The sequence below is a fragment of the Apteryx rowi genome, unplaced genomic scaffold (genome assembly GCF_003343035.1).
Source record: "Apteryx rowi isolate R43461 unplaced genomic scaffold, aptRow1 scaffold_431, whole genome shotgun sequence".
Lineage (NCBI taxonomy): Eukaryota > Metazoa > Chordata > Aves > Apterygiformes > Apterygidae > Apteryx > Apteryx rowi.
Genome location: NW_020450685.1, coordinates 586,649 through 607,791, shown reverse-complemented (window position 1 = coordinate 607,791; position 21,143 = coordinate 586,649). Strand labels below are relative to the sequence as shown.

The following is a 21,143-nucleotide window of genomic DNA, read 5'->3' as shown; positions in this document are numbered from 1 at the left end:
CTCCGAATCAAGGCTCTTGTGGGCGGTCCACCTCCCACCTGCCTCTCATTTTGCCGCTGGCCATTAGGCCTGCCTGTGGCATATCTGCTGGTGGGGCGCACTTGGGCACTGAGGTCTCCGTCGTGGGCAGCCGAGCACTGTGCTGCACACTAAGTCCATGCGCTGCCTGCTCGGTGGCCTCCAGGCTGCCTTGGGCAGCCACTGGGAACGCTGCTGCTGCACATTGTAGGCAGCCTGGTGCTGGTGCAGGATAACTGGCAGGCATGTCCCCAAGGGTTTATCACCTAAGTAAATGAGTGCATGAGGCTGACTCAGGCCCTGATGGCTCCCATGGCCATGGCCATGGGAAGGGCGTCACAGGCTTTTCCAGGAAGTTATTTTCCATAACATGAGAGATGGCAATTAAGCCTTTTTTATCTAGTGCAACTGTTTTAGGACACCTTGTTTACTACCATCYTTTATGTCTGGGAAAGTGTTACTGGTTTATAAAATGACCTGTGATGAAGCCATGTGCACTGAAATGTTCTCATTAAAATGCCTTGGCTTCTCCCCCATTTAATGCTGAAGGGAACATCTAGCTGCATCACTAAATCCTGCAGGCTTTATTTTGTCGAGAGCTTTGCCTTGATAAGAAGTCAGGGTAGGGCAGTTCATCCCGGTGCAATCCTCCGCTATCCTCTGTGCTGTGGAAGAGCAAACTCCCTCTGCATTCGCGTAGGTTGGCATAATCAGAGGCAACGGGTGCTTGTGCAGTGTCACGTACATGCTGGTTTGATTTCATTTTTTTTCTGCTAGTGATAACACCTCCTTATGAATGGAGGTTCCTTGGCCTGGAGGGTTCCTGGGAGGTATATATGTAAACATATACCTGTACATATGTTTTCTGAATGCAGATCTCATTTGGAGTAATAGTGTCTATGAACAACTTAATGAAATGATAGTTTATACTCATTTTACACCTAACCTTTACCCGCAGATCCCTGGAAGACAAGGCTCTGTGCAGTACCAGAAAACTTTTCTAACAGTTCAGAAAAATATAGCATTTTTCTTTGTTTTTGAGACTACTCAGCTAACCTGTATTAAAATATTTGCAGCCCTCCTTCTCCAGAAAGCTCCAGCTGATGAGCCAAGCTCTCAACATTTCATTCCTGTGTAGATAGTTTGCTAAATTTTTTCCCAAGGCTTTATGGTTTTCAACAATATATCTTTCATCACTGTATTGCCAAAAAGAAGTGGCTGCCTTGAAGCCTCCCTTAGGATTTGGACTGGATATCGAGGATTAGTTTATAACTGGTAACTTATGAACTGCATAGCGTTCTACAAACAACTTATTTTTCTTAATGTAATGGTGAAAATATGAAAACCCATCCTGAGAACTCACTTCTGAAAGGATATTTGAATGAGGCTTTGAACAATATTTTATATTCCTGTATCAAAACTGATTCTTTTTTGAAGACCACATTTTTGTCTTCATACAATAAGCATTAATTGACCACAAATCTTGAAAATGTTCATTTTAGTTGAATTTGTATCTGTTTGTTTAGAAGTTGGGAGTTTTGTGTTTTAAGGTTTTTTTAAATCTCTAAGAATGCCTGAGTTTTGAGTTTGACTTTTATGCAGCTGGGATCTGACAATATAACACAAGAAAACCATTATTTATAGGAATGGAATCRCAGCAGGTATTGGCAGAATATAGCAATGGGAAACTTCTGAAGAATACTCCTTGCTTTTACCTGTATTGGTGCAAGTCATATGTGTTGGTAATAAGTGCAAGGAAAAAAATAACAAGTAAGCACAGATTTTTTTATTTGAGCACATCTGTTTTATTTCAGTTCAGTGTGATGGCTGGAGGGAGAAAGGGATTTCTTCAGAAGGCATGTGTTTAGTTCCAATTCTTGGTAAACTTAAAACAGAAAAGGACATCTAATTTTTTTTTTGATGGATATTCTCCAAGTTGGTTATAACAGTATATATCTTCTAGTGCCCATGATGCTCTCAGACCAGTGGAAATATTTCCAGATAGAAAGATTTCCTCTAATTGCTTCATGTAAAATATATTCAGAGAAATCATCCATTTTTTTTTGCATTGCAATTGCATCTGGAAATTCCTTTCAAGATCAGGGACCACACTGAGAAGCCTTGTTGGAACAATAACGGAAAGCCAGTCACCACCCCAGAGTCTTACAACTATCTAGATGAAACCGGGAAGGAGGGGAAGAAGAAAATGGATTTGCTAAGAAGAAAAATGATTTGCCCAAGGCCACATTTTAAATCAGTGGTACTGCAGGATATATTTAGACTATATTACTTTCTCCTTAATATTTTGCTAGTATACATATGTGGCTGGAAAATTATAACTTATTTAGCAGATGTATATTTAGCCATATGTGATGAAAATGCAATTTTTTCTTTGCAGTTTCCTTTCCTAATACAGAAAGGAGCATGTGAGCTAGATTGCATTTTTGGCAGCAGACTCAATTATTTGTTAACTTTTATTATGATTATTATTTACTAAATAATGTATTGCTAGAAGTTCAGGGCATATAGCTGAGGAAGGAGCACTCTTAACATGCTCCATCTTACGCTTGTCTCTAAACTTCCTTAGTTGGATGAAGTCAGAAACAAAATAGCAGACAACTTGGACCACTGGTCTTAGTTCCTGTCCTAGTTTGACCTTGTCCTAGAGTACTCAATCAAGATTGAGGCTTTATTAGACCAAATACTGTATGATCTCTGTGTAAGAGTGTTCATGCTGAAGAACTTCAGTTTTAAAGGACTTGGATAAGAAGGATTAATATTACTAAATGGAAAGAAATGAGGAAGGGAAACAGTTTTTTTCTGTGACACCTAGGTCTGACCTATCTGTCTTCCCATTAATGCAAATTTCTGTTTCTATTTAAATCTTAGGAAGCAGAGTTAGGCCAAAGCTGAGTGCTTTTGGAAATCATTCCCTTAGCAACTTGCCGAAGGTCAGTGGTGGGTGTTTGTGGCAGAAATGGGAATGAACACTAGTCCGTTGTCTTAACCACAAGACCATGCTTCCTCTCCTAATCCCAGGCTGATTTTTGAGGGCTGTGACTCAGGAGAAAAAAAAAAACAAATTTTAAAAATATTAAACTTGGCATTGATGATAAGGAAATGATTAAGAGTCAGACATGGAAAGGCACAACCCCACTGACAGAGACAGTCTTCAGAGCAGAACCACATTTTCACCTAAACAGGTTTTATTGCATCTTTCCCAAATGCATGCATTTGACTGTACTCTGTTTTTTTGTTTTGGCAGGCACCACGGAAGGCCTGATCCAGTTCTTGAGGAAAACAATGGGAGTCTGATTGGAGCCATAGAAAGTCATGAAGGGAATTTCAAGGGATAAAAGTGTGGAGCCAGACATTCAAAAACAGCTTTTTAAATATGTGTTGCTGACCTTTCTTATGGCTTGCAAATGCAGTCTGATTGCCCAAAGTGAGGTTATTTTAGGGGGAAGGCACRAAATTTGGACCAGATACACTAATGCTCAGAAAGAACCAGTGGACTTGCTTGGGAGCACAAGAGTGTGAGCTGGGCCATGGAGAGCAGCTTGGATTCAGCTCTCACCTCTGCCTGGGTTTCTCCTTGTTCATGTGATCAAACATAGAGTGTGATAAGAAGGGGCCAGACTGGAGAGCAGATCCACCACTTACYCCTGCAAGGTAGTTTGGAAACTGAACTGAACAAAGGAAAGCAGTGACTCAGGTGTTGGGCTGAGTGGTCTGAATGTAAGCTCTTATTGCTGTGATGGTCTTAGCGAGAAGACTCTGACCCAAGAAGAAGGAAAGAAATCAACATACTGGTTTTCATTCATGCTCAGAGAAGAAATCTTCACTAAATTTGACCGAACTGACCAGCCAGTCAGGCCCAGGGACATAGGATAATCAGTGAGGTCAGTATCTCTTAAGATTTGATGGCAAGGATGTGGTCATGTTGAAGAGACCTTGTACTGTAACAGAGACCGGAGGAAAGCCCTTTCATCAGAAAACCTGCAAACAGGAGGGAGTCAACAGCTTAAGATCTCTCTTTTGGTCCCATACACAAGAATCAAGGTAGGTTCCTGCAGCTGTCTCAGATGCCTGAATTCCTGCCTTGTAACTGCTCCTGTCTTGGCTGCTGTATTTATAAATGGAGTTAGAGATTATCATACTGCGATAAGTATGACGAAAGTCTTCATGGAAAGCTAAAAAAGCTAAGCACTGTAGTCTGATGGTCACTCTGGTTCTTGCTGGCATCTTCCAGCTTTTCTCCAGAGTGAAAATAAATTAAAAAAAAAAAGTTTTATGATCCAGTTCTGCAGCTCAACAGCTGCACAACAACTCCCTGGAAAACTCAAACCACTGACAAACATAGCAACCTCTAGGGCATGTGCCAGGCAACTCAGCTTACATCCTCTCTATTAGGTAGAAATAGTTTCTCTGTCTCTCAGATGTCGGAGCAGTGAGTGGATGACAGGTAATGAAAGAAGATTGTCCATGCATTTCTTTTTATGGGCTCATCTCATTGTCTCAGGTCACAGAATGGCAGAAATAAATCCTTTAAAACTATACTGTGCCAGTGCTGCGGAGCATAAAGATAGTCTTACTGACTAAAGCCATAGCAATATGGTTGTAAACAAGGTTCTGTTATCATTTTCTTGCTGTCTGCATCCCTTTCCCCCCAAAAATGAATCTTTGATGTCAATTTAGGCAGAAAAAAAAGTTTCTAAAATGTTCATGATACTTCTATGAAAAGTCCTCAGGTCTCATCTTCAGGTGTTAACCCAGGTCTTGGTAGCACGTAGACTCAAGCCTGCTTGGTTTCTGGCACCAGTGAAATTCCCTGCATGTATAAAGAATGTGGGCAAGCAGAAAAGCTGCCTAGAAACTTTCCATCATAACTTTTTCAACACAGAGCAGGATATTTCAAAAACAACTTTGTTGTTGTTATTGTGGAGAATGCTTGCCTCAAATATCCCTTCTTTTCTCTTTTAAAGGGAAGAACAAAAAGCTTTCAGCCAAATACTGAAAATTTACTGCCTTTAGCGTATTTTGGTCCAGAAAATATTTGTATTTTTTTAAATCTAATTCCAACCTACTTTAGTTTGAAGATGTGAATTTTAAAGTTGGATAAGGATGTTAGTAAAAGTGCTCCAAATTTGTGCTGTGATAATTGCCAGCTGCTACAAATACAAAGTGTCCATATACGATCATGTAGGATTCCTACTCCCAAATATGGAGGGGGGAATTTATCCACTCTGAGATGAATTTAAACTTGACTCTGTGTGACAGAGCAGAGATGTTCAGAGGTGTTGCATAGGTAGTTATTATCGAAGATTCTGGGCCATGACAATAATTATGTTTAAACACTTTCTGAATTTTAATTATGTAGCGATGTCAGAAGCTTTTCAGACACAGATATTTTTCAGCATGATATTCCCTCTATTTTGAGATCCTAAACCCTTAATGGCTGAAGTGACGGAGGTTTTTTTCCTTTATCCTAAGCAGATGTTTTCCCTCCTCACTCTTCCTTCCTCTGCTCTTTCCTCTTTGGAAGGAATGATGACTGTGTGCCAAGAGAAAATTGAAAACCATGTGAAAAACATAGAAATATTATTTTGTTAGGGAAAAATAAGTAAATGAAATGCTGTTCTGTTTTGAAACTACTGGACCAAATATGATTTTCAAATTTATTTAAACATACAAATCCCAAATTTATTTAAACGTATACCAGATTCTGACCAGTTACACTAGCTTCTGAACATTTTTGTGTGAGTTTTTTATGAGATGGGAATTCATAATACTTGGTAGGCCAAATTTTAATGCTAAGAAGAAGGTCTCTTCCACAGCTGCCTCCAGATGTTGCCTTGCAATGCTGGAGGTGAATGCTTTTCTGTAATTCATGGCAGAGGGAAATGCATAAAGTGAAGAGGAGTCCTGTGTGTTGATAGAGGTACATTGTCATCCACGTGATGTTTTTCATGAAGTGGTCCTTTAGGGTAACATCCGTACTGAAAGAAGATGTYTTCCCTAAATCTGTAGCTCCAAACATACATTTTCTGCACACATCTCGTTCTCTCTGAACTCTTCGCTCAGCAAAGACAACTGCTGTCTCTGAGGAGGTTGCAGGATTTGACCATATGATTTGATTAGGGCCTTAATGAACAGCAGTGAAAGAAAAGCAGCACCCAATCAATAAGCTGGGGAGTGTAAACATTTATCAGAAAGAACCCAGAATGCTTTGCATTTATTCTTCTGCTTATTGCTTCTGACAGTTACATCTGCATCCATCCATTTTCTTCAGTCTAAATGAGAATCATTAGACACGTAAGACATTTATTTATGTAAAAAGGAAACCTATATGGCTACCTAGCTTCAGCTAAGTATTGCTTTAAATGATTTATCATTATTTATCCTGGATCTAAGCTAACACTTTCCTTTCTCCCTGTTCCGTAATTTGGGTGGTTCTATCTTCCAAGCTAGTAAGTACCTGTTCTTATTAAATAGCATATCATATTTGCTTCCATTAAGCATGTGCATGTGAATATCTTCATAAAACATACAGAGAGCACTAACTACTTGGACCTGTGGGAGAGAAATCAAGACAACATCTGAGAAAAGATTTTTTTTTTGCCTACAGAGCCTGCTGTGGTTGCTATTTCAGCTGTTCATTAAAGTTATATTGCTTCCTTTATCTCTTGTGCTCATGGAATACAAGCACCTCCATAATGAGCTTAAATTACCACGAGCTAAGAATAGAAAACTCGATTTCAGTTCTTGGGAGGCTGAGGCTGTGGTGGTGCATGGGTAATCAAGCAATATTAGCTGTATAATGGTGCTAGGATCCCAGGGCAGGGCTGCTGGAATGTTTATGGCAGGAGAGCACAGTAAATATCCGATTTCTGGGCTTTCTGGGTTTCTTCTTTTTCTCTCCTCTCCTGCTTCCTTATACATTTTGAAATAAACACTGGCGTTCACTCTCTATATTAATATCCTATATATGTGGTTGGCCAGCCACGTCTGTCTTTGGAGAATAGAGCCTCCTGTGTTCCCATTTTTTCATTTATATAGTTAAGCTAGGAAGGTGTCTCAGTCATCTCAGTTATCAGTATCAGAAAAGCACAGGGTAAATTCACAGAAAATGACAGAACTTAGACTAAAAACTGTGTGCAAAAAATACTTTTATTTCCAGGTGTTTTGAATGTTGTGTACTCATAAAAATTAAATAATCCTTTAATTCTTAAAAGTTATGTTTTTTGTTTTGGTTTTGGTTATTTTTATTCTCCCAGAATTGCCATTTTCTGAGTGTATTTCATGAGTGTACCTCAGTGATCGTTCACTTGCCCATATTGAAATGGTATTTTCATGAATAATTCCTTGTTAATCCTAAAATTACACATTTCTGCTGATATTAGGTCATGGATTTGGTGATAAGGAGGAGCAAGTGGAAATAAAAGGCTCTTCCTTGCCCRCTTGATCCTTAGCGAAGCACTAATACCCAGAGTGGGAGTATCTTGTCTGAAAGAATCAAACTTACTCTCTTGTTCATTTAAATTTAAGAGGCAGTTTAGGAGGTTTGTGCTCCTGGATGTCTGTCCCCTTGAACCTGTGTAACCTGGAGGCTGCCACTGCCAAAAGTAGGGGCAGCTGAATGGTGGTGTGTCCGCATCCCCAGGGCGTTAACAAATTGCCATTGATTTCAGTTTATTGTGACGACCACACCATGAACTGCATCAGCTCAGGGCTCTGACTGATGGGCTCTGCTGAATTTAGCTGTGATGGCTCCAAAGATAATAATCGAACAGGCACCTTGCCCTGCTCCCGGAGGGCACCCGGGCACATATTAAATCTACCAGAGAACCAGTGACTCAGGAGTCTCTTCACTGTCCTCGCACATTACCTGCAACAAAAAACCTATCAAATAGGAGAGTATCATGGCTTGCACTGGCTAAAAGAGAGGATATTTAATAGGGATTATCCTGAACCTCACCCAGATTGGAAAAAAAACACTTTCTATCATGGAATTATCATGGAGCCTTTGGATATTTCTTCTAGAAATATTTTTATTATAATATATTGACTTTTCCCCACCTTTGCACATAGTTTCAATCTGCTTCTCTAAATTCTCTTTCTAATGATAAAAAACGCAATCACTATAGCTTGTAAGGATTTCCTCCAGCATACTCAATGCTAAGAAAAGGTTACTCCACCTGTAGCCCAGAAGACTTGTCCACCATCACATAGGTCCTAAGTTTCCTTCAGTAGATATTTTGAGTTACTGATTGTATCTTTGGTTCAGAGTAGACATATTCTTTTGTGACTAGGTATTATCCCCMTTTGGAGAGTCTAAGTTGATGCAGAGAAAGGGATCCCAGTGTCTCACAAGACATTTGTGATAGATCTCAGTCCCAACTAAGGTGTCTTGTGTCCTGGGTTAATYACCGGATCATCTTTTCCTCCTGGGGGAAGGTACCGCTCAAGAGCATGAGGAGGGTGGGAGGCTAACCCTCTATTTAACTTACAGGTACCAGTTCTGCCACCTACTTCTGTAAAGTGCTTTTTTCTGCAAGTTGTCCCACTAATGCCAGGGAGAGAACAGATAGCTCTACCTAGGGGCAGTAAAGTTGGTGGACTTTGGCCTTTAATGAACAGAAGGTTTAGTTCAATTGCAGTTTATTAGCACATATCATTAGTTTATATCTGCAGGGGTCATTGGTGGGTATCATTAGCAGGGTGTCATTAGCAGGTTTAGTCAATATAAGGAGAGCTAAAGCCACTTCTGCACTGTGGAGAAAGTGAGAGCAGATTACACTTGATTAGCAGCTAATTCAGATGAGGCTGCGTTTCTGCCAGGGGCTGTCAGAGCTGAGTCGTGATGATCTGGACAGGAGTCCTGGTATCTCTGATGGTGAAAGATCTGGGTAAATGAAAGGAGGCCTCCTTACTTTTAGCACTTCACTCACATAACTTAAAAAAATTAGTTACGTGACCAGCTTCAGGATACTACAGGATACAGCAGTTGGTCTGACCAGTAGATGGCCAGGTCTAGCGCCACACTGGCCTGTGTCTGAGGTGAGGAACTTTTTGGAGGCTGGAACCCAGCATAAGCTGCTGGACTAGTATTTGCAGTTTGTGTCCTCTCCCCTCTTGCACCACCGCCATGGTCCATGGCCRCTGGCATCACTGTGACCCATCACCCTGATGAGCCCAAGGGGGACGCAGCACCCCTGGTYGAAGCAGGGGTGATGCAAGGGATGCAAGGGATGCTGCTGAGGACTGCAGGGGTGCTCCTCAGGATTTTGGGAGGTGGCTTGTCCAGCTGGGCGCATCTGTGTGTGGGCTGTGGGCTACAGGGTATGCTTCTAGGTTGCCCTGGGTTGTATTTGTCTTGAGTAAATAGTCCCTTGGATATGGGTCAGTTAGAGATCTGTTGGATGGCCTGAATGTGGAAAACCACCTTCTCGTTTTAATGAATCTCCATTTGTTAATGAATTGCCAAATAGCCAGAGTATCTGGGTAGTATCTCCCGGCAACCTGGAAGTTATTCACCTGATTTCTTTTGCTTTTGCCTGGCGCTGTCCTCTCCTAACTCCCCCTGGAATTCGAGTGTGCATAGAAGTGATGTGTCCGGTTCTCACTGTGTCTCATTGCGCCTCTTTGCCGTCCTCCCGTAAATCCTCAGCAATCGCATTAGGCCATTTACAGTTTTCCTTAGGAAATTAGTAAGTTGTGTCCATGGAGATGATCATCAATTTGGCCATCTGAAAAGCATCTGTTATTTTTGGACAAGCTGTTTTCCCATTGGAAATTGCTAATTTGCTGAAGGTTAAATTCAGCTGTGACTTCAGGGTGCAAAAACAAAAAGCTGAAAGTGAGCATTTCATTGTGGATAACATTCAGTGCTGAATATTCTGGAGCAGAAATGTTCCAGTTTTCCTTATTAAAATGTATGTTTTAATGTTGGTGTTTGTTCACTAGTAAGAAGTGAAAAGTATAAACAAAATGTTTTGATTAATCTAAAAGAGCTATGACATAATTAAGTTTGGAAACTCRAAATTTATTCTGCTTCTCTTTGTTTTGTCTTTCTTCCATCCTGGAGCAGAAGAAATTGAATTCATATCCCCAAAATAAAAAATATAGTATGTCATCTTCCTTTGCCTAGCAATTTGTAGAAGAGGGTAAATGGTTGGTAGTGTTGCTGTTAAACAGCTCTGATGCTGTAACTTATACTCCTAGTTGCAAATGTTTGACAGATTTGCCTCTCTAAGTATAGCTAAGAGCTCCTTTTAACTCTTTTCAAGGAGGGACATTTACTTAAGTGCAATAAGGAGTTCACACTTTCAGTAGTATCTCATGAACTTTTTGAATGAAAATGGCCATTTTGTAATTATCATGGCTTAATAAAGATGTAAGAATCATCCAAGGCAGATTGGGAAGATAGTATAACTTAACACATCATGATATGTAAATAAGTACCAATTACGGCGTATTAATCTGTATTCAGGTCTGGGATATTTCTAGTCAAGCACAGGAATGCTTTCTACTTCTATAGTATGTATGTGCATCACATGTATTTCAGAGTAAGGTGAATGTTTTCGCATGTGCTCCCCTTCTCCCAGCAAAATAAATGGTTTTATTGAATGAAATGTTGATAGTTGATGCAAAGGTGAGATTTTGTTTGTAAAGTTTTTCCACAGAAAAAAATTTGAAAATAAAATTATGTGTTCTTTTAGCATTTATATTGATTCAGAACCCCTGTGAACTAAAAGATCACTTTTAAAGCAGAAAATCCTGAAGTCAATATTTTCGCCTCTCAGGAAACTGCAACATTCCTCCTTCTCCTTGAACTCAGTAATTCTTCTTAAACASTAATCTTCATCCAGCTCCAGTATTTATCATACCAAAATTCCTTTGATGGTAAGTATTGCTAATTCCTTTCTGGAGATCTTGCCCAACTTTACATATAGTATCTGCAATACTGAACTTGGGTGTCCCAAGTCAGTTGTGAACAACTTTTTCTTTTGAGACAGAAAATTTGAGGCACATCCCACCTAACATACCAACAAGAAGTAGCCATCCTGTCCTAGCCAGTTATCTTAGCTCAGCTCCCATTGCCAGTGGAGAAGTAGTGATCAATTGCTTTTCAGCACCATTTTCCCTCTATTCCCTATAAAGGGTACTTAGATAAAATGCCGAAATTCTAGGTTACTGTGGATAGATAAGATAAATCATTAATTAGAATAGAGCAAGGTGATCTCAGACTGARTCTGCTGACTGAGTCCTAAATCAAAGAAAGCAATATGTGAAGGTTACTGAAGCTTCTGGGCCATTCTTTGCCTCCAAGATTCTCCTCAATCAAGTCTTCACTTAAAAACAAAACCTTTAGAAGCTCTAATTGCGTTTCTTGTATCTGACAGCTGCTTACAATAATGGGATTTAAATTGTTTCATTATAATTTGATTTTTGATTCAATGTTTAACAAACAAYTGTACAGAGTTACATATAGACAGTTCACTGGCCTCAAGAGATCCTCTACTTCCTTCATTTGGAGATTTCCCTTCATAGGGGTGCAGAGAGAAATGAATGTGGTAGACTTTTTCAAATGATTTCTAAATTAAATACAGTAAATTCCTGTGTAATATGACTCATGAGACCTGAAGATCAAAGCATTACAAGAGATTTATCAAAAACAAATAATTTTTAGATAGAATATATGGTAACATCAGGTAATGTCATGTTGTTGTTCCACTTATCATGTGAAAGTGATGAAGAGTGGTGCTGCTTTATTTTTGGGATCCCTCACTAGCTTAAGAGGAAAAGATGGCATCAGGAATCAATTTGTTCTTTTTTGAAGTTTGCCTTACAATTTCAGTGTTCTTTCTCCTAAGATCCCCATATGGCCAGCTATCCACTGCCTGTGAATATACATGTACACGCTGAAATCCAGGTCCTCTGCAGTATAAATCTGGGAAAGCTCAGTGAAGTGTGAATCTGATCACTTTGATTAGTACTGATTAGTTGCAAGCCGGAGTGTGAATGAGCAGTCTGACATCTGCAGCATTTTGCTATATGAGGCTAAAGAAATTGCATTTTCTTGGTGAAGTATTTATGGTCRTGTTTGTGACTTGCTTCATTCACATCTGGTCCATGGTTGCCCTCTGGGAATGGCAGGAGGGAGAACAGGAGGGAAATGTGAAATGGTTCAGCAGAAACCAAAGATCAAAGACAAGATATTTCCTTCCCCTGCAACCCCCAATATGAATAAGAGTTAGTTTGTGGCCACAGAGGACACAGATCATAGTGGCAAAACTTAGATATTGCAAGTGAGTTCACATTTCAGTTTATTCTTTCCTGAGCCTCTTCGTCCACAAAGCCATCATTCCAATAATCAGGTTTTCAAGATCCCATGGAAATGATGGTTTGAGAACGTGGAATTTTTATTTTTTATTTTTGTCATACTACCATGATGATTCTGCTGTTTCTTTTTTCCCCAGAATTCTATTATACCAAAGAAGTACAACAGAAGGAGTTTGGATGGAAAGTTACAGAGTAAATTATTACTTCTGTGTTGAAACAATGCATAATGATGCTGGTGCAATATTAATTTTGTAGAGACATTTTCTACTCATGTATATATTTGCAATTAGTCTTAATTTTTTTTAAGTCCACATAACRTAATAGGATAAATTTAATCCTTGACCTGTATTAATTAGCAGATATGAAAATACAAGAAAAGACTGTGGCCCAATATTTAAATTTCCTACTTGGAGCCTGCTTAGGAAGTGTCATATGTGTGTACATAAATGTAAATACTCGCATCTTCCTTTTGGTCTGCTTTCATATTTCAGCCTAGCCTCTACTCAGGACAGATTAGCTCTAAGGTAAAAATCAGCTCTTCTGAACACCAGCTCTGGGTATCTACAAAGAAGGCAGATGCTTGAGGTAGCAGGTAGCTCCCTCCTGAGGATCTGACTCTGGGGTCAGCAGGAGTAGATGGCTGATTCTCCAGTGCTTCCCTCCACACCATGTCCTAAGCCAAGCTCTGCTCTCTAAAAGCACTTTTCTTCCTGTTGCAGGACCAGCCTAGCTCAGCATGTCCTTCCTGCTGTGGCAACATGCCAAGAAGGCAACCAGGACACTACGTGTAGTGTGGGGCCGTTAGTTAAGAGAGGAACCACAAATCTAATCTGCACAACTAAGTATGGTCGTATGGTTTGAAGTGGCTTTAATTTCTACATCGTTYTCTCATTTGTACAGGATCATCCTCACACTGAAGCTGGTAATGTAACCTGAGTCACGATGCAGCTATACCTGTACTGATAGGAAGGGGTGAGGGTAGAAGAACAGTTAATTCCCTTCAGCATATGCCTGTCTTAGGGGGKTCTCTGCTGTTCCAGTGCTTACTGACAGAACAAACTCAGCTTGTCCTAGCTGTTGTTTTGTATCTTAGTTTACCAAAACTTAGTTTGGTTTCATATTTTTTTCCAAGTCCTGTTTTTAATGTAAACAGCTCCCACATGCTTGGTCTCCCTCATAATATGAAATTCAATATCTCAGATTTCTAGTCAAGCTTGCCATCAGATTAAACRTGATACTGAGATATCTGTGCTACGRATTTCCCTRATGTGGATCAGCASAAGGAAATACACAGGTTGCAGGAGCTATTGGAGAATACAGAAGTGGCCGCTGTGTTATTGGGGTGGAGGGACACGGAACTTAATTGCATAGTAGAGCAGATCTGGGTGAGTGGTATCTATATTTGTGGGCAAGGAGGGTATTCAGCAGGGCTGATCTGCTTCCCAGGTGCTGCAGCTACTGGAGGAGGTGGCTTTAGATCCTGTGAAGCAATTTGTACCTTCACTGAAAAAAATCTTAAACAGCTGTAACCTTGCCTTTATACCAACTTCTTGGTATGGATGATGAGGCCAGTGATAGGGTGGGATGATGAGGCTCAATGGTTGACTGTAGGGGACCTAATATCTTAGAGTTTGACTTTGGTTAATTATGGTTTTCATTGTCAGTTAGCCTTGCATATGTTTTAAGGGACAACCTGCTTGTATACCAGAATTAACAGCCATGTAATTTATAAGTAGATAATGGACAAATCTAATTTCTATTAATATTTTTGCCATTATTTCCTTGTTCTACATAAGGACAACAAACACGGTATTTTTATGTTTTCTTGTAAGAGAGCTCCATTTTTCATTCTGAAAGGTTGTAATCTAAATGGCTGTCATGGAAATGAAAGGGAAAAGGATGAGATGCAACCACAAAAGGTGATAATGCGACAAAATCAACTTTGAAAGTCTTACTGTGTTGGTAAAGTCTGTATTTTAGATGCAGGACAATTCGTATAACTTTGGAAATATTTCACTTTCTAGGACAAATTATCATCTCATGTTCAGTTCTCAGATCTGATAGAGATATTAGCATTTGCTCACTTTTTTGTTGGTAAAATGTTGTAAAAAGAGGCAAATGGTATGGCAGATGGGGGGGGCTACTTTGCTTTTTGCTAAGAAATGCCATTTTTTTGAAACAAAACTTTTCTACAGAAAACTTCTAAGGTCCCAAGAAAGATTTTTTTTCTCAAAAAAGCAAAGTTGAGTTCAGTTGAGATGTAGTTGTGCCTGCCTCAAACACCTGTTCTGAATAGGGCAAAGCTTGGACTTACTTAAACTCTGAGTTATGCAAGTGTCCAAATCACCAGTCTGGACCAATCAATATTAACTTTTTTAATGTTAAAAGAAAAAAAGCTATACCCAGATAAGTCTTCAGATATTCTAAATTGTTTCTGTTGCTTTGAGAAATCTAGTATTTTTCAGCGACCTGTACTTTCTATTCTGTATCAGCATAAAGTGCAGATGTGTACTTCAAAAATAATTGTTGCTCAAAAAGATTTCCTTTAGGGGATTCAGCTCATATTCAGTAGTAAAGGCAAGATCTAAGACTTTCTTCCTTGAAAGATACTTTAAACAATTCTTTGTGGGTGTTGTCGTTAGAGACTATTTATAATACTAAATTTGCTCTGCTTTCTTATGCTGATATCTTAACCTTGTGATTTCCAGCTTCTAGATCATGTGGCATCTGTCAGATTGCACAACCCATTAAACAATGTCTTACCTTTCAGTGCTTGTTTTCCTGTTGTTATTCGTACACATCTTAATTCTTTTTCACTGTATTCTTTTTGTGTCTTGAAACAATTCCATTAGTTACAGAAGTCAGCCAAAATATGCTTGTARCTGTCCGTTTCCTGATGATAAGTTCAATAACTGTTTCTCTTTCTCGTGTACATTGGTTGGTCTTCAGAAAACAAAGCAAACCTTYTGATGGTAAAAAAAAGAATTGTAGATGAACAATATAATACTATTTTTGTGTTGTTCCTACACAGAACACTTCATTTTTTGGCCTTCTCCCTTCTCACAGCATGAGGAAAAACTGTCTCTTRTCAGTATGTGTACTCATACATAGCATCTCTTACCAGTATATGTGGATGAGATACTTACAGGGAGGCCTTTAAATTACTTTTTCAAATAATTGCCCTTTGCATCTCCTGTTAAGGTGTATAGGCTATTTTGGTTCTTTGTAGAGTATGAGGTATGTGTGCAAAAGGTTAATATAAAAATGTGCTTAAATCGTCCTGTGTTCCAGGAATTTACCTTGCAAAGTTTCTCTCTATAGGCTGTTCATCTTTATTTCCTCTCTGAAGGAGCTRGTTAAAAAGCTAACATTTCAAGCATCTCTCGCTTCAAATCTTAATGGCAGTGTAAACAACAAAATAGTTAAGAGCACRGTAGTTGTTTTGAAATTGCATTCATCTATCTGAAATAGAAGTTGTATCTGAAATTGTGTTCCCAAAGGAGATGCTCCTGCATGAACCCTTGTGTAAACTTGGAGCTGGGAGCTCAGTGGAAGCTAATGCAACGCAGGAAGCATTTTGTGATGACGTGTTGGTGAGCTGTTTCTGCAGAACTAGATCTCGGCCTGTGATGTGGCTTAATGAATATCCAGCAGGAGTTACTGTAGCCCAGCCCAGACATGGCTGCAATTCAGAATTAGTGTCTGTACCTACCTGCGGGCTTTGAAAGATGAAAACATCTGAAATCCCATTYGTACAGACTACAGTTGTTTGTAAAACAGATTTTTTTGTAATCTGGTTCTTTTCCAAAATAAAAATAGATTTTTATCTGAAGATTTAATTTAGTCAGCATTTTAATCATTTAGATCTTGTTCTGTAACTAATCTTTCAACCTGCTTTAATAATTATTTAAGATACAAACTGTGGTGTGGTCAAAAAGATAAGAATTTCTTGAACTAATGATTCGCTGAAACATGAAAATGCAAGACACTCAGGTGAAGTCAATGAACTTATAACTGATTAATTATGTTAAGAAAAATCAATAATAAAGRTACAAAGTACCAACATGGAAACTGTATCAATGCTGTGCCCCTCCAGAAAGACGTTGCCTGGGAAAAACACTGTTTTATCGTCATTCCAGTATATGTGAAACTGTCCWCTAAGGACAATGTCAAAAGGAACATTTTGTTGGTTCTTTAAAAGATAGTGTCTTAAAAGGCTGCATAGGTTAATTTCTCCCAAACTTTAAAGAAAAAAAGGCAATTTACGGAAACTCTGGTAATATTTGAAGTAAYGGAAGACAGCAGAACTCCCACATGCAGCCTGAACACCAAAGAGTAAAATAATTAAACTGAGCAATCTGTGTGCAAAGAACCAGTCACAACTTGAACACAGTTATTGGTTAAGTAGCACACACATCAAGACCTGCAGTTTTTTCATCTGAAAGTTTCAAGATATTTATTGTATATTCTTTACTGGGAGTCCTGAAAAGAGCCTATGGTGCAAAGGGCCAATTAATAGGGTTTGATCAGTGCTTGAATACAGTGACTCTAGAAGGGGGACTTGAAAGCAGAAAATATATTAACAGAAGTGAGAATGGGAAGCTTTAGAGCCCTGCAAGAGAAAAGAAATGGCTAAAGATAAGTATGCTTCTGTTCTATAATACATCTTTTGAGCAARTGGGATATCTCTCTAGAAATCACATGCATCAGCAAAAGATGGGCCTAAACCTTGTCTTCCTTTCCCTGATATGGAAAGTGAAATATGGTTTAGGGTTCTGAACCCACTTTTGTTCTTTGGGACGCTATCCAAGTCTGACAAATGCATGCAACAGCTGACCTTTCTACTGTGTTTATGAAGATTGTTGCTGGTGGACTCCTGCCACAAGAAAATAGAGAAGTGGGTTGTAAAAGAGCTTGCTTAGACTTGACAAGTTTGCTGAGCATTTCTTCCCCAAATTAGAATGAAAGAAGTTGAAGGTAGACTTCAGCTTTCTCAGCTGACACATCTTTGGCTTCAGAGTTGAAAATGTTTCAACATCTCTGTGAATTTCAGCAGATATTTGGGTTCACTTCTAATGTGCCTGATGTCAGTACARTGTAGCTGAAAGCCAAAACTCTCTGCCAAGAAAGAAATGTGTCCAATATCAATCATCATGTACTTAGCAGCCTTAGTCCTGTCTGGACCAATGGCTTTACTAACTTGATTCACATATCTGGGTTACTTCTTTTTGATCCCATAAATAGGATGGTTGCAAGACATAGCCTAAAATATCAAAAGTGATCAAAAATAGAACTACATGGAAACTACCCTTTTAGTTGGGCRTATTTTTCCCTGGCTTTACAGGAATGTGCACATTTCTCTATAGTAAAATTCCAACCTGGAACAAATTATGAAGGGACAACTCTCAGTGGGTATAAATCAGCATAGCCCTGTCAATTTACAAGGATTTGAATTCCTGGTTTGGTTTTYTTTTTGTCCCCCCCTCCACCTGAAAATTCACCTCTTTTACAGAAAATCTGTCCTTCTTACTAACTGTTTTTATGCATGCTATGATGAAGGTGTGGGTTTTTCCTTTTTTTGTGTTTGTTTACTTGTTTTATTTCTCTCATTGTTTTCTACAAAAAAAAGCTGATCTTAGGAATAGATTTACATAGCTCTAAGGAAGAATGACCTGATCCCTACAAGGATACACGTGAGGCTTTGTTGTTCCATAGTTTCCACTAAGCATGGCATGTCTGAAGTGCTTTATAATGATTGCATCATCAAAGTACTTGGGGGTAAAGAAATTTGAAAAGTCTCAGAGTCTGCGTGTTGACTTGCTTAACCGTTTTATTGGATTAGTCATTGTTGTAAATCAAATTCTAACTCTCACAATTTGATGATGTTGTTAAATTACCCAGGTGCCACCCCTGAGCACTGCCAGTGCTTCATGTACTGGGTGCTTTGTAATAAAGTGAGGGGGATGTTTTACTTCTGAAGCTAAGTTGGCCCTGGAACAAGATGAGGGTTTACCAAGGCTCTGCAGCTACATCTCGTGTTCCAGCCTTGTGCTTGCAGAGTGACTCTGCRCTGTCCTTCCAGACCCTGTGCCTCTCCTTCCTGATCACTGCATGTTGTGACATCCCATCTAGGGGAAGAAGTAAGGAAAAAGCTTATCTGCCAATGATTAGCACAAAACTGCTAGGCTTCTTTTACAAAAACAAGACTGGGTATTGTAAAATGAAAACCTCTTCTAATTTAAGGAAGGTGAAAATGTTGCAAAGGGTGAAAATGTTGAGACATTGGGTGTAAGCTATTGGACACAGCCAGAACTGTGCATTCATGCGTCAAAGTCTGCGTTGCCTAAACRAAGGTCTCCTTCAGTTTAAATTATAAAGAAGCCATACTTTTGGAGCAGGTACTGCTGCATGCTTTCTAGAGAGTCACAAATGCATTACAGCATAGGAACAGTGCTTTTTTCAATAGAGGTAAATTTTTATAAGCACACTSTGTCCAAGAGTATGTGTATATGAGCATGTACTTCTAGAATTTAACCATCTGTGAGTGTTCTGCACTGTCCAGACTGAAGAAAAATGCACGAATATTCCTTAAGTCCATTGACCTGAATCAGAGATRGATAAATAAGTGAGCCATCTCTTGGTATTGGATTTTTTATAACTCATTATCCAGCATTGAACTTAGTCCTTTGCTGTAACAGTGTGTTGGGTATAGTAAAAGGTGTCAACCTGGTGGGACATTGCACAGATCAGCTAAAGTTCAGGATGAATCTGCCAGTGACAAACAAGCTTCAGAGAATGTCCCCGTTAAGAGATTTCTATTGCTGACTAAGGTTTGGAAGTTTGGACATAGACGTTATGATAATAAAGGCAACAGCCTTCCAAGTGAGAGATGTCAGACAGGAAAGAACCTGCCTACGCCACCCTAGCAGTGTCTGACCAGTGTGGCAAGGGCCCGGGGCAAGATCTGTGATCTTAAAGGAGATAGTATTCAGCTAAGGGAATGTTACATTGGAGATGTAAAACATTTGTTTTAAACCAGGAGCTACCACAGAAGCTGTCAGGCTGTAGACCTCCTCCGCAGATGATGCCAGCAAGACTTGCTGCACATACAGAGTTCAGAAATGGAGAAGGTCTATTTTTCACTGAAGGAGACTTGTATTTTATGCTGTTTGTGAAAACGAAGAAAAGGACCATGATTATTGTGGACTGTTAATGGATTTTGAATTAAAATCTCCAGTAGTTGTTATTGTTCTCATAAATCCTACCTGCAAGAAACATTGCTTAGAGCCAAATTGTTTCAAAATTATTTCTAATTCCCCTTTTTTATTAGAAGAAGCCTAGACACTCTGTTAAGTCCAATACCAGCGTGACTCAGTGTAGCTCTGCTCAAGTTAAAGGCACTATATGAAGTCATACAAGTTGAGAATCCAACTCATAGTTTAGAAGTGGTAGAACAACTTCTCTGTCAGCTCTTCCAGAAACAYGTCTTTCTCCTTCCAAGACTGTGTGCAAGTGTGCGTGGGGAAAATAAGGGGAAGGGGAAAGAGAGAAGAAATAGAGATTTCTGTTGACTTAAATAGTACACCGTCTATTTTTAGACCTCCAAAGGTGCATGTTTTGTGATCAGAGATTTTTGTTAGGTGTAATTAAATTAAATTGCAAGGAAGTTACTAATTTCATTGAGAGCTAGAGATCCTCCTAATACATGATTCATCATAACTCCACCTCAGCCCTGGCCCGCGGGGGTGACTAACTCCTCTGGTGAGAAGATAATTTTATTTTAATTCTCATGCAATCATTGAACAACCTCAAGACAAATGCCAGCTATCAATCTTTATGAGTGAATTATTGTTCTYACTGTAAGGGTGTGGTGGGATAAAGGATGTCATACTTTAGTACCTATAAAGCTTTTTGGATATAATTGTGTGCATAAGCCATAATAAACATAAAAATTGTATTTTATGACTTACATGAAAAATACATTTAAGACAACCAAAATTAAGGACTTTGAACATTATGGGAGATTTTTTTTGATAAAGGACGTAAAGATTTGTTTTTTTCCCGGCACTTCTATTCAAATTAATAACAGTATTTTCTTCTGTACTTTCAACTATTAGTGAGTTATTATTTTTGGTCCCTCCACTCCTATATGCCTGGAAGTAATCACCAAAAAAGATCAGGTTCATTATTTGCATCTGGTGTTGTAACAAAGGGAGATATCTGAGCTTCAGAGATACTGGAGAATTCAGTGGGAGTGTTGACTGTGAAAGAAAGGAAGGACCGGACTTTGAAGAGCCCTTCAAACTAACTACATATTGCATTGCAAAGTCCACACAGGATTGCCAGCATAATTTGTGGATTTTGCTAGCATATAAAATGTACTAGACACTCCTAATAATGATAATTATAGCTCTAATCTTGCCAGTGATTTACATAGGCAGACATGTACACCCATATGGAGCTCCATAAATTTTAACAGGGCTCCATGTGGGTTTGGAGGAAGAAGGGGGGTGGCATAGATGTTGTTGTATGACCCTCACTCTGAGTGGAAATTGGATGCTTGAGTATCTACCATTGAGTACATGAAGTRTATGTATACGTGCATGGTTCCAGAGTGGACTGCTTTAAACAGTGTTACTATGTTTGGACAAAGTATTTGGGGATAAATTAATCCTGTTATAATGCTGTTTGACTGTGTTTTAGTTTCTCTTTTTGCATTTTCAAAAACTGAGGATGAGAGGAAGTAGATTTTGCTTGGTTAATTACTGTGGATCTCTGGA

General features: G+C 39.1%; 1 long non-coding RNA gene across 4 annotated transcripts in view; it reads left to right on the top strand.

The window, feature by feature from the left end:
- LOC112971257 overlaps nucleotides 1-21,143 on the top strand; it is a 134,469-nt gene that overhangs the window by 88,963 nt on the left and 24,363 nt on the right. For 2 of the 4 annotated variants that reach the window (XR_003255285.1, XR_003255287.1), the window contains exon 4: nucleotides 3,284-4,080. This is a non-coding gene — a long non-coding RNA (uncharacterized LOC112971257). Of the gene's footprint in view, nucleotides 1-3,283; nucleotides 6,701-21,143 lie in introns of those variants that run through there. The other 2 variants (XR_003255284.1, XR_003255286.1) reach the window with 1 other exon arrangement.